Source organism: Bubalus kerabau, chromosome 13, assembly GCF_029407905.1.
Source record: "Bubalus kerabau isolate K-KA32 ecotype Philippines breed swamp buffalo chromosome 13, PCC_UOA_SB_1v2, whole genome shotgun sequence".
Lineage (NCBI taxonomy): Eukaryota > Metazoa > Chordata > Mammalia > Artiodactyla > Bovidae > Bubalus > Bubalus kerabau.
Window position 1 is genome coordinate 51,962,243 of NC_073636.1, and position 9,611 is coordinate 51,971,853.

The following is a 9,611-nucleotide window of genomic DNA, read 5'->3' on the forward strand; positions in this document are numbered from 1 at the left end:
TGCGAAGAGTTGACCCATTGGAAAAGACTCTGATGCTGGGAGGGATTGGGGGCAGGAGGAGAAGGGGACGACAGAGGATGAGATGGCTGGATGGCATCACTGACTCGATGGACGTGAGTCTCAGTGAACTTCGGGAGTTGGTGATGGACAGGGAGGCCTGGTGTGCTGCGATTCATGGGGTCACAAAGAGTAGGACACAACTGAGCGACTGATCTGATCTGATCTGATCTGATCTATTGGTGTGTCTCTGTGTGTGTGTGTCTATGAGTATGAGTGTGTCTTTGTGTGTCTATGAGTGTGTATATATATATGTGTCCATATGTGAGTATGTCTCTTAGGATGTCTGTGTGACTGTGTCTGTGCCTGTGTGTCTGTATGTATTATATATGGGCATGTCTGTGTCTTACGTCTTTTTGTGTATGTATTTGTCATATTTGTCTGTTTGTGAGTGTGTGACAAGTATGTTAAGGGGGCTGGCAGGTCTTCATCTCATTGCAGAGGCTGAGAAAAGCCAGGGAGGGTTGAAGTGTGGCTGTGCATTAAGGGGAAGGGGCAAAGGGTCTAGCCCCTTAAAAACATCCTGCTTCTTGTTTTTCTTTTTCCTCCATTCTAGGTGTTCCTCCACCCTCACCCCTAGCTTCACAGGCTGGCTCACTTCTGAGGGCCATGGCGGCAGGCTTTGAGCAGGAATGGAGAATCGTTGGGGGGGGGGTCCCTAGCTCCTGGTGCCCTTCTGCTTAGCAGCCTTCTGTTCCCCACTATTTTAGGCCCCTCAGGTATTGCAGTCCCACCCTTGGGCAGCTTCCAGTCAGACACAAGAGAAGGACGGCAAACAATCCCAGTGAATCCTTGCCCACTGGGAGCTTCAATTCAATTGCCACCAGAAGATTTGGACCAAGATAGGCATTGATGAGGGTCCCACAAAGCCCCCAAGGGATGTCTCTGAGCACTTGCATTCCCTCCTCTCCCCTCCAGTGCCATGGAGATGCACCCAGTGACCTCAGTGGCTTCCTGCTTCTCCCTGGTGGGGGAGGAGGGGGGAAGGATCCGCTCAGGAGCAGCCTCTCTCCAGGCCTTGCCTCCCTCCTCTGGCCTGCACTCAGGATCTCCCTCTATTCATTCTGTTCCTAGCCCTGCCCCTCCAGTTCATCTCTTTCTTGCAACTGGAGGAGACTTTCAAAAGTGCAAATCTGATTCCACTGCTTCACCATTCCTACACCGTCCCTTATCTACAGAAGAGCCAGTGATCCAAGGCTTGGACTGCTGTTGGCTGACCTCTCAAGCTCCCCCTTCCAGCCCTAAAGTCCAACCCCATCTGCTGCCCTTCAAGCCCAGCTTGCCTTCTCTGCTTCCAAACCTGGGCCAGCCCCCAGCCTGCTCTACTCAGCAGGCAGCACCCTTCCTCCCTTGGGCTCTTTGGGAAAAACTGGCCCCTGGGAAACTTTTGTGGGTGATGTGTCTGCTCAACGAGCCCCCAGACGTGGCCACACCAATCTCAGGTGGCCTTGGCCTGCAATGGCTTGGAGCAGGGTTCCCAGCGAGAGACTGGGCTGGGTTGCAGTGGTGAAAGCACCAGTTCCTAGCCACTAGGTCAGTGGCCAGTGACAAGGGCCCTGGCCCTTCGGCTTTGCAGAAAGGAATTCCCACAAAGACAGAAAGGAACAAAGCAAGTAAAGTATTTATTAAGAGAAAAAAGAGTACAGTACATGTGGAGAGATACACAGGCAGACTTAAAGGGAGAGTCCCTGAGTTGTGCCCTCGTGATAGTTTGAATTAATTTTATGGGGTATTTCTTCCCAGTTGCCTTTGGCCAATCATGTTGATTTACCTGGTTCACAGTCCATATTTGGGATATCTCAGGATCCTCCCGTATGTGCCCACTCATCTCTTAGCCTGGATGGATTTTACTGAAAAGACGAATGGTAGCCTGGCATTAGTTAGCATCATACCCCTTTGACCTCCAAGGAGCTTTTCTGTGTATGTATGGTCGAGGAGGTCTCCTGACTTTGAGAATGAGAAATATGTGGTCTGGGCAGGACCCAGTGAAGTGAAAGTCGTTCAGTCACGTCTGACTCTTTGCAAACCCATGGACTTAGCCCTCTAGGCTCCTCTGTCCGTGGAAATCTCCAGGCAAGAATATTGGAGTGAGTAGCCATTCTCTTCTCCAGGGGATCTTCCCAACCCAGGAGTTGAACCTGGGGTCTCCTGCATTGCAGGCGGATTCTTTACTGTCCAAGCCACCACCAGAGAGGGCCCAAGCAGGGGCCAGTCTCCTCCCTTAATTGTCCTATGGACTTTCAGTCAACAGGGAATGAATCTCCAATTGCTTTACCCTGGCGGGGGTGGGGGGGGCATCTACCTTCTGCCTCAATACCAAGTGGTTTTTAGGAAAACTCTGGGTTTGGAAGACAAGAGCAAGGCTCCTCTTGTCTGGTGTCTGACACGCACACCAGCAGGCAGTTTTAGGGCAGAGGGCATGTCTGCCTGTCTTTAGGACATGTCATTCCCCACCTAAGCTTATGTGTACTGAGGGGCTGTGGAGAGAACTTCTGTCTCTCCTCCCTTTTGCCCAAGTCTGGCTGCTTGCTCCACCCCAGAGCAAGGCAGACAGACACATCACAGACACACCACACACACACAGGCACACACAGCACATACCACATATACCAGGGGGAAGGAAGGTGTTCCTGCCTTGGGAGGAGAAGGTGGGCAGAGGTTGTTTTTTTTTTTTTCTCATCAGTACCCTATTAACTGCACCTCGTGGTATGCTGGTGCTGCCTGGCATTTATTCTGCCACAACACCCTTGGTGGGGAAGGACTCTCCATCCTCATTCTACGGAGGAGAAAGCTGAGGCTTAGAGAAAACAGGACATTGTCCAATTCAGACCCCTGTCGATTCAAGGCACAGACTGATTCAGTGGGCTGTCTCAGAGTTTGTGCTCTTGCCAATGCCACATGTTGCAAGAGACTGATGAAGGAAAGATGGTATCTGGGCACTCAGAGTCAGGCTTCCTGAATAGTTGTCCAGTCCTGCCTGCCCCTCCCTGGGGATGGAAGGTGGGTGGCTCCTGGGACAGAGGCCTCTGGAGTGTTCTTCTACAAGATTCCTGAGGTGTGAGCTTCCTTCCAGGAATGACTTTGCCTGCCCCACCCAGCTGGACTTCCTCTCTGTGGCCCGCTGCCTCCATCTGCATCATTTCCCTTTTTGGAAATGGGAGCATGGGAGGCCCAGTGTGTTCCTATCTCAGTCCTGGTGGTACCCGGCCTCTGCTGTTGCATGGGCAGCTGGCACTTTCTCCTACATAAAAAGAGAGCCCTGGGGTTCTCCCTTCATGCTGAGCCTCCCTAATACCCTGCCCTAAATGACCCCCAAAGCACCAGAATTGACCCGGTCTCCCAGAACTCTGCACTGACAGGGCTCAACTTGTAGCCCCTTCTCCAGCGTGATGTCATTAGGGCTCCAAACGGGGACCTTGGAAAGACTTCTTGGAGGTGGTCTGTGTCCTGAAGGATGACTGAGAGAGTTCTTGATGTGGAGAAGCAGGAAGGGCCTTCCAAGGGGAGGAAACTGCAAACAAAAGCATGAAGGGTGGAGTGAGCAGGAGGCAGAAGGGGATCGACAGATTCAGCACTGGATGGGCTGGGTGTGTGTGTCCCTGGTGCTTTCGAGTACAGAGAGACCTCCCTTGTCTCCTTCCCAGCAGGCACCTTTATTCTTTGCTCAGGAACCTCAACCCCGCTTGCTCCACTTGGACATCTTCTGTTTGGGATCTTTGACCACTGGGAGTTCAGCTTCAGTGCACAACCCTTTCTCTGCTCACCCCTTCACTTTCCTTGAGTGACACCTCCCCTTGTCGACCCCTGCCCCATAGAATAGCCTCTCTGCTAGAGTATAGGGGTACAGAAAAGGACCAAGACTCTAAGGGAAAAAAAGATGTTGAGGGAGAGAGAATACTTTCATTTCAGCCGTGTCAAGTTGGAGGGAATGCCATAGGCAGCGCTGGTGCATTCTCCAGCTGAGTTCTCTGCAAGTATGCCCTTGCCCTATTACCTAGTCTCCTTTTCTTCATAATAGAATCTTCTTTTTTCAGCCATGCACATGCCCCAGCATTAAGAATAGATCTCCCAGCCTTTCTTGCTGCTAGATGTGGCCTTGTGACTGAGTTTTTACTAACAAGATAAAAGCAGACATGTTCCATGGCACCTTCCAGCCTTTCAACATTGCTGTTGGCTCCCCACTGCCCGTGTTCCTTATCCCGCTTTTCTCCATCTTGCCTGGAATGCTGATGGGATGATGGCGCTCTAACCATCATGTTGGACTGTAAGGTTGAGAGTCACACCCCGGTGATAGCAGAAAACAACTGGCAAGGAGACTGGCACTCAACAGGAGGCCGTGCCCACCCAGGGCTGTGTACTTGCAGACGTTTCAATGTGAAAGAAGGAAACTCTTTTGTTTAGGACCTTGTATTTTCAGTCTATAGAGCTGGACTATAAAGAAAGCTGAGCACCGAAGAATTGATGCTTTTGAACTGTGGTGTTGGAGAAGACTCTTGAGAGTCCCTTGGACTGCAAGGAGATCCAACCAGTCCATCCTAAAGGAGATCAGTCCTGGGTGTTCATTGGAAGGACTGATGTTGAAGCTGAAACTCCAATACTTTGGCCACCTGATGCAAAGAGCTTACTCATTTGAAAAGACCCTGATGCTGGGAAAGATTGAAGGCAAGAGGAGAAGTGGATGACAGAGGATGAGATGGTTGGATAGCATCACCAACCCGATGGACATGAGTCTGAGCAAGTTCCAGGAGTTGGTGATGGGCAGGGAGGCCTGGCGTGCTGCAGTCCCTGGGGCTGCAGAGAGTCAGACATGACTGAGCGACTGAACTGAACTGATTTTCAAACTCTGTTACTCATAGCAGAATGTAATCCTATCTGATTTGACCCCAAGGAAAAATGTTGACTAGGCAGTGGATAATGGATCTGGAGCACAAGCAGAATTTGGAGTTGAGGGTAGAAAGTTGGCAGTCATTCTCATGGAGATATGAATTGAAGCCACCAGAGTGATGAGATCACCCAGGCAGAAGTATGCTGCGTGGAAGAGCCAACGAGGCCTTCCCAGGAGGCAGTCCACCCCCTTCTTGCCCAGAATGACTGTCCTGGCTCTGTTGCTCGGTTTCATCCACCGTCTTCCAACACAGATGTCATTGCATGAGGAGGGTTCTGCCTCCTCAGCATATTTCTTGGCTTTTATGATGCAGAATCTGGATGGCAGGAGGCTGAGGGAAGACAGGAAATGTATGAACTAGGATTAGGGGAAATTGTTTTGAAGAGTTTTTGGAGAGATAATTTTAAGAGCAGCTATGGTGTGTGGGGCAAAGTGGATTGGAGAAGGAAAAAAGCGGTTTTATAATGTGTTGTTGTGAAAACCCCTTTTGTGGTGTTCAAGGAAAAACACAACTTGAAAATGTGTTGAAACTACTTTTTAGTAGCTAGACTGGACCTCATCTATTATAGCATCACCTGAGACTGGTCCACCTGGATGATGGCTTGAGAAGCGCCACCCAAGTAATAGAAGTCCATTAAAGTGGTGTAAGTAAAGGAGAAGCTCACGTCACAGACACAGGGGTTTGTATATTATAGAATCTGGGGGCAGAGGAGTGCAGCTGGGCTCCACAAGGGCCTGGAACTAGGAACTGGAAATAAGCCAGCAGCAGAGAGCTATCGCCCTGGCCACTTTCCTCCTTCTGCTGCTCCCTGTATATCTGCTCAATTCTTCCCTTGCAGCAGACTGTCTTTTAAAACAATTTAGTAGATTTCATTTTCAAAACCAGTTTGAGATTCATAAAGGTACTGATCAGATAGTAGGTAGTTTCCATCTATCCCCTCTCTCACACAATTTCCTCTATTACTAAAATCTTGGATTAGTGTGATATATTTGTTACAGTTCATCAGATCAGATCAGATCAGTCGCTCAGTCGTGTCCGACTCTTTGCGACCCCATGAATCGCAGCATGCCAGGCCTCCCTGTCCATCACCAACTCCCGGAGTTCACTGAGACTCATGTCCATCGAGTCAGTGATACCATCCAGCCATCTCATCCTCTGTCGTCCCCTTCTCCTCCTGCCCCCAATCCCTCCCAGCATCAGAGTCTTTTCCAATGAGTCAACTCTTCCCATGACGTGGCCAAAGTACTGGAGTTTCAGCTTTAGCATCATTCCTTCCAAAGAAATCCCAGGGCTGATCTCCTAGTTTACATTAAATCTCACTCTTTATGTTGTGCATCTGTGGGTTTTGCCAAATACATAATATCACATATTCACCGTTACAGTTTCACAGAGTAGTTTCACTGCCCTAAAAATTCCCCGTGCTTTACCTGTTCTGAACACCTTGTGACCACTGATCTTTTTACTATCTATAGTTCTGCCTCTTTCAGAATGTCAAATAGTAGGAATCATACAACATGTAGCCTTTTCAGTTTGGCTTCTCTCACTTAGTAATATGTATTTAAGATTCCTTCATGTTTTTTCATGGATTGACAGCTCATTTCTTTTTTGTACTGAATAATGTTATTCCATTTTACGTATGTAACACAGTTTATTTATCCATTCACCCACTGAAGGACAGCTTGGTTGCTTTGGCAATTATAAATAAAGCGTCTATAAACATTTGTGTACTGGGGTTTGTGTAGACATAAGTTTTCAACTTAATTGGGGATATATCTAGAAGTGTGACTATAGATCATATGGTAAGACTATGTTTAGCTTTGTAAGAAGCCACCAAACTATATTCCAAAGTGGCTGTACCATTTTTGCATTCCCACCAGCAGTGCGTGGGAGTTGTTGTTGCTCCACATCTTTGTCAGCATTTGGTGTTGTCAGTGTTCTGGATTTTCACCATTCTAATAGTTGTGTAGTGGTATCTCATTGTTGTTTTAATTTGCAATACCACCCATGTTGTTTTAATTTGCAATACCCCAATGACACGTGATGTTCAACATCTTTTCATATGCTTATTTGCCATCTATGTCTTCTTTGGCAAAGTATCTGTTCAGATGTTTTGCCCATTTTTATTTATTAATTTTTTTATTTTTATTTTTGGGGCTATGCCTCACAGAACATGGGGTCTTAGTTCCCTGGCCAGGGATCAAACCCAGGCCACCTGCATTGTGAGCCCAAAATCTTAACCATTGGACCACCAGAGAATACACTGCCCATTTCTAAATGGAGTTGTTTGATTTCTTCCTTTTTTTTAAAAGGATTTATTTATGATTTTTGTGTTTTTGGTTGTGGTGGGTCTTTGTTGCTGAATGCGGGCTTTCTCTAGTTGCGATGTGTGGTGGGCTTCTCATTGCGGTGGTTTCTCTTGCTGCAAAGCACAGGCTCTAGGCACACGAGCTTCAGTAGTTGCAGTCCATGAGCTCAGTCGCTGTGGCTCACAGACTCCAGAGCACTGGCTCAGTAGATGTGGAACACTGGCTTAGTTGCTCCCGGGCGTGTAGTTCGTCCCAGACCAGGGATCTACAGGTGTCTCCTGTATTGCAAGGCAGATTCTTTACCAATGGGCCACCAGGGAAGCTGTTTGATTTCTTATTGTTGAGTTTTAAGAGTTCTTTTTATATTTTAAATACAATCTTTTATCAGATATGTTTGCAAAATATGTTTTGCAAACATATCTGATAAAACATATCTATATCTGTGCTTATCTTTTCATTCTCTCAATGGATTGCCTTTTCTTTATGTCTTTTTTTCCTTCATGCATGCGATCATCCCACAGCTCCTGAATTTATTTGCCTTCAATTCAGCTACAAGCAGGTGCCAAATAGGGTCTCTTAGTCCCAGTTCCAGATTTTTGAGAGAGACTGTTATTTGACCAGTTTGGTGACGTGGAAAATTAATTATGGCTGGATGGTGTGGTGACTTTAAGGTAGCTGGAAGGGGATCTGAGAAATGTAACTTTAGCTTTCTAGCCTTTCCTCTGCAGTACAGGAAAATAAACCAGAAGGAGGTGGGAGGGGAGTGGGAACCCTCCACGTAAATACAGGAAATAGAGCCTGGTGGGTGGTTGGCAGGCTGCTGCTATGGTGCAGTAATTGTAGGTAAAGAAACTCATCCAATATAGAAGGAGACAAATCCAACAGCAAAATTTCCCACAGTCAGTTCCAATCCTCAGAACTTTTTCCATTTTTAGATATTCCAGAGTTTTAACATCATAGCTTGAAATAGTATGCTTTACCTTGGTTTCTCAATTTAGTAAATCAGAGAACATCTAATAATGCCTCATCATTAAAGCAAGAATTTAAATCACACTATCTCTCATCTCTCCATGTCTGCTTTCTCAATTGTGTTAGCTGTATTATTACTGCAGTCTTATTTTTTGTGTTATTCAAGTTTTAAATACTCTGTGTTTAAAACTTAGTTCCTTTCTCATCAACTTCGAACAGAATTTCTTGAGCCCTGCCCTCTAAGCCATCTGCCATCTTCCTTCCCCACCTCCTTTGAATTTCTGGTGGTTTTGTCTTTGCATTTCCATGGTCAAAGTTTATAATACTTCTGTATTATAATTATAATTAAATCTTCCACTCTTTATCTTTAAATTGAAAACCAACCAATTTTATGATTATATAAGCATTATTTACTGCAGAATTAAGTAATAAGATAACTCTGCTGAGAAGGAAATGTATTGCCATTTCCTCCCCCCTGTGCTGCTTGAGGCAGAATATTTGCTGCCTCAAATGCTAAGGTTAAGCAGATTCTCTTTTGTTACACTCCACTAATTGCTCAAAATCATGCCTCAGATGTGTTTGCTTCATATTTTATTCCTGGAATAGATTTTGTTGTTTCTGTTTTTCTAATTGCCTTTTTTTTTCCTCTCTCTCTCTTTCTGAGGGAAGAAACAGATGTTGTCTCCATTACGTTACCACAGTCTATTGGCCATAATCACTGTCCCATGCCAGATCCTTCGTCTGGGTAGTGAGAGGTGGTAGCTGTTGTTGAGTTTATCCAGCATTCCATTCACCTCTCCTTTCTTTTGGTGAACTGCTGCTCCCCACTCCAATGGTGTGACTTGGAGTTTTTTCCCCAATTGCAGTCCCTTCACGGGTGGACTGTACCCAATGCCTGGCAGTTTACCTTTATGGTGACTGATGAGGGTTGAACACACAACTCATGTGGAATAACTGGGGTCCAATGGGACTTGATCAGTGGCTACTGAGCGTGAGAGGCACTCACCCCTCTAGCTTCAGGTAAGGCTTGACCCAGGAACTCTAATGATGTCATCAAGGGCCCAGAGTCACTATATATCTTTCTTCTGCTCTCAGTGTTTTCATCATTCCCTGGCTCCTCATGGTGGTCTGCCAGGATCAACATGTTTATCTCATGTAGCAAATGTTGGGGTTGGGGGGTCAATCTCATCCAATTCACAGAACTTGAGAATATAGGTGGGAAATCAGTATTTTTTTTTAATCAAAAAGAGAATGAATTCATTTTGTACACTCAAACCACAGATGTTCACACTCTCTTGATTGAATTTCTTTTTATTTCAGTGATTCTAGCTTAAATTTACAAGTATTATTTCTTGCTTTATTTTCACAGCTTCCCCTTTTTGGTTTAAATGTA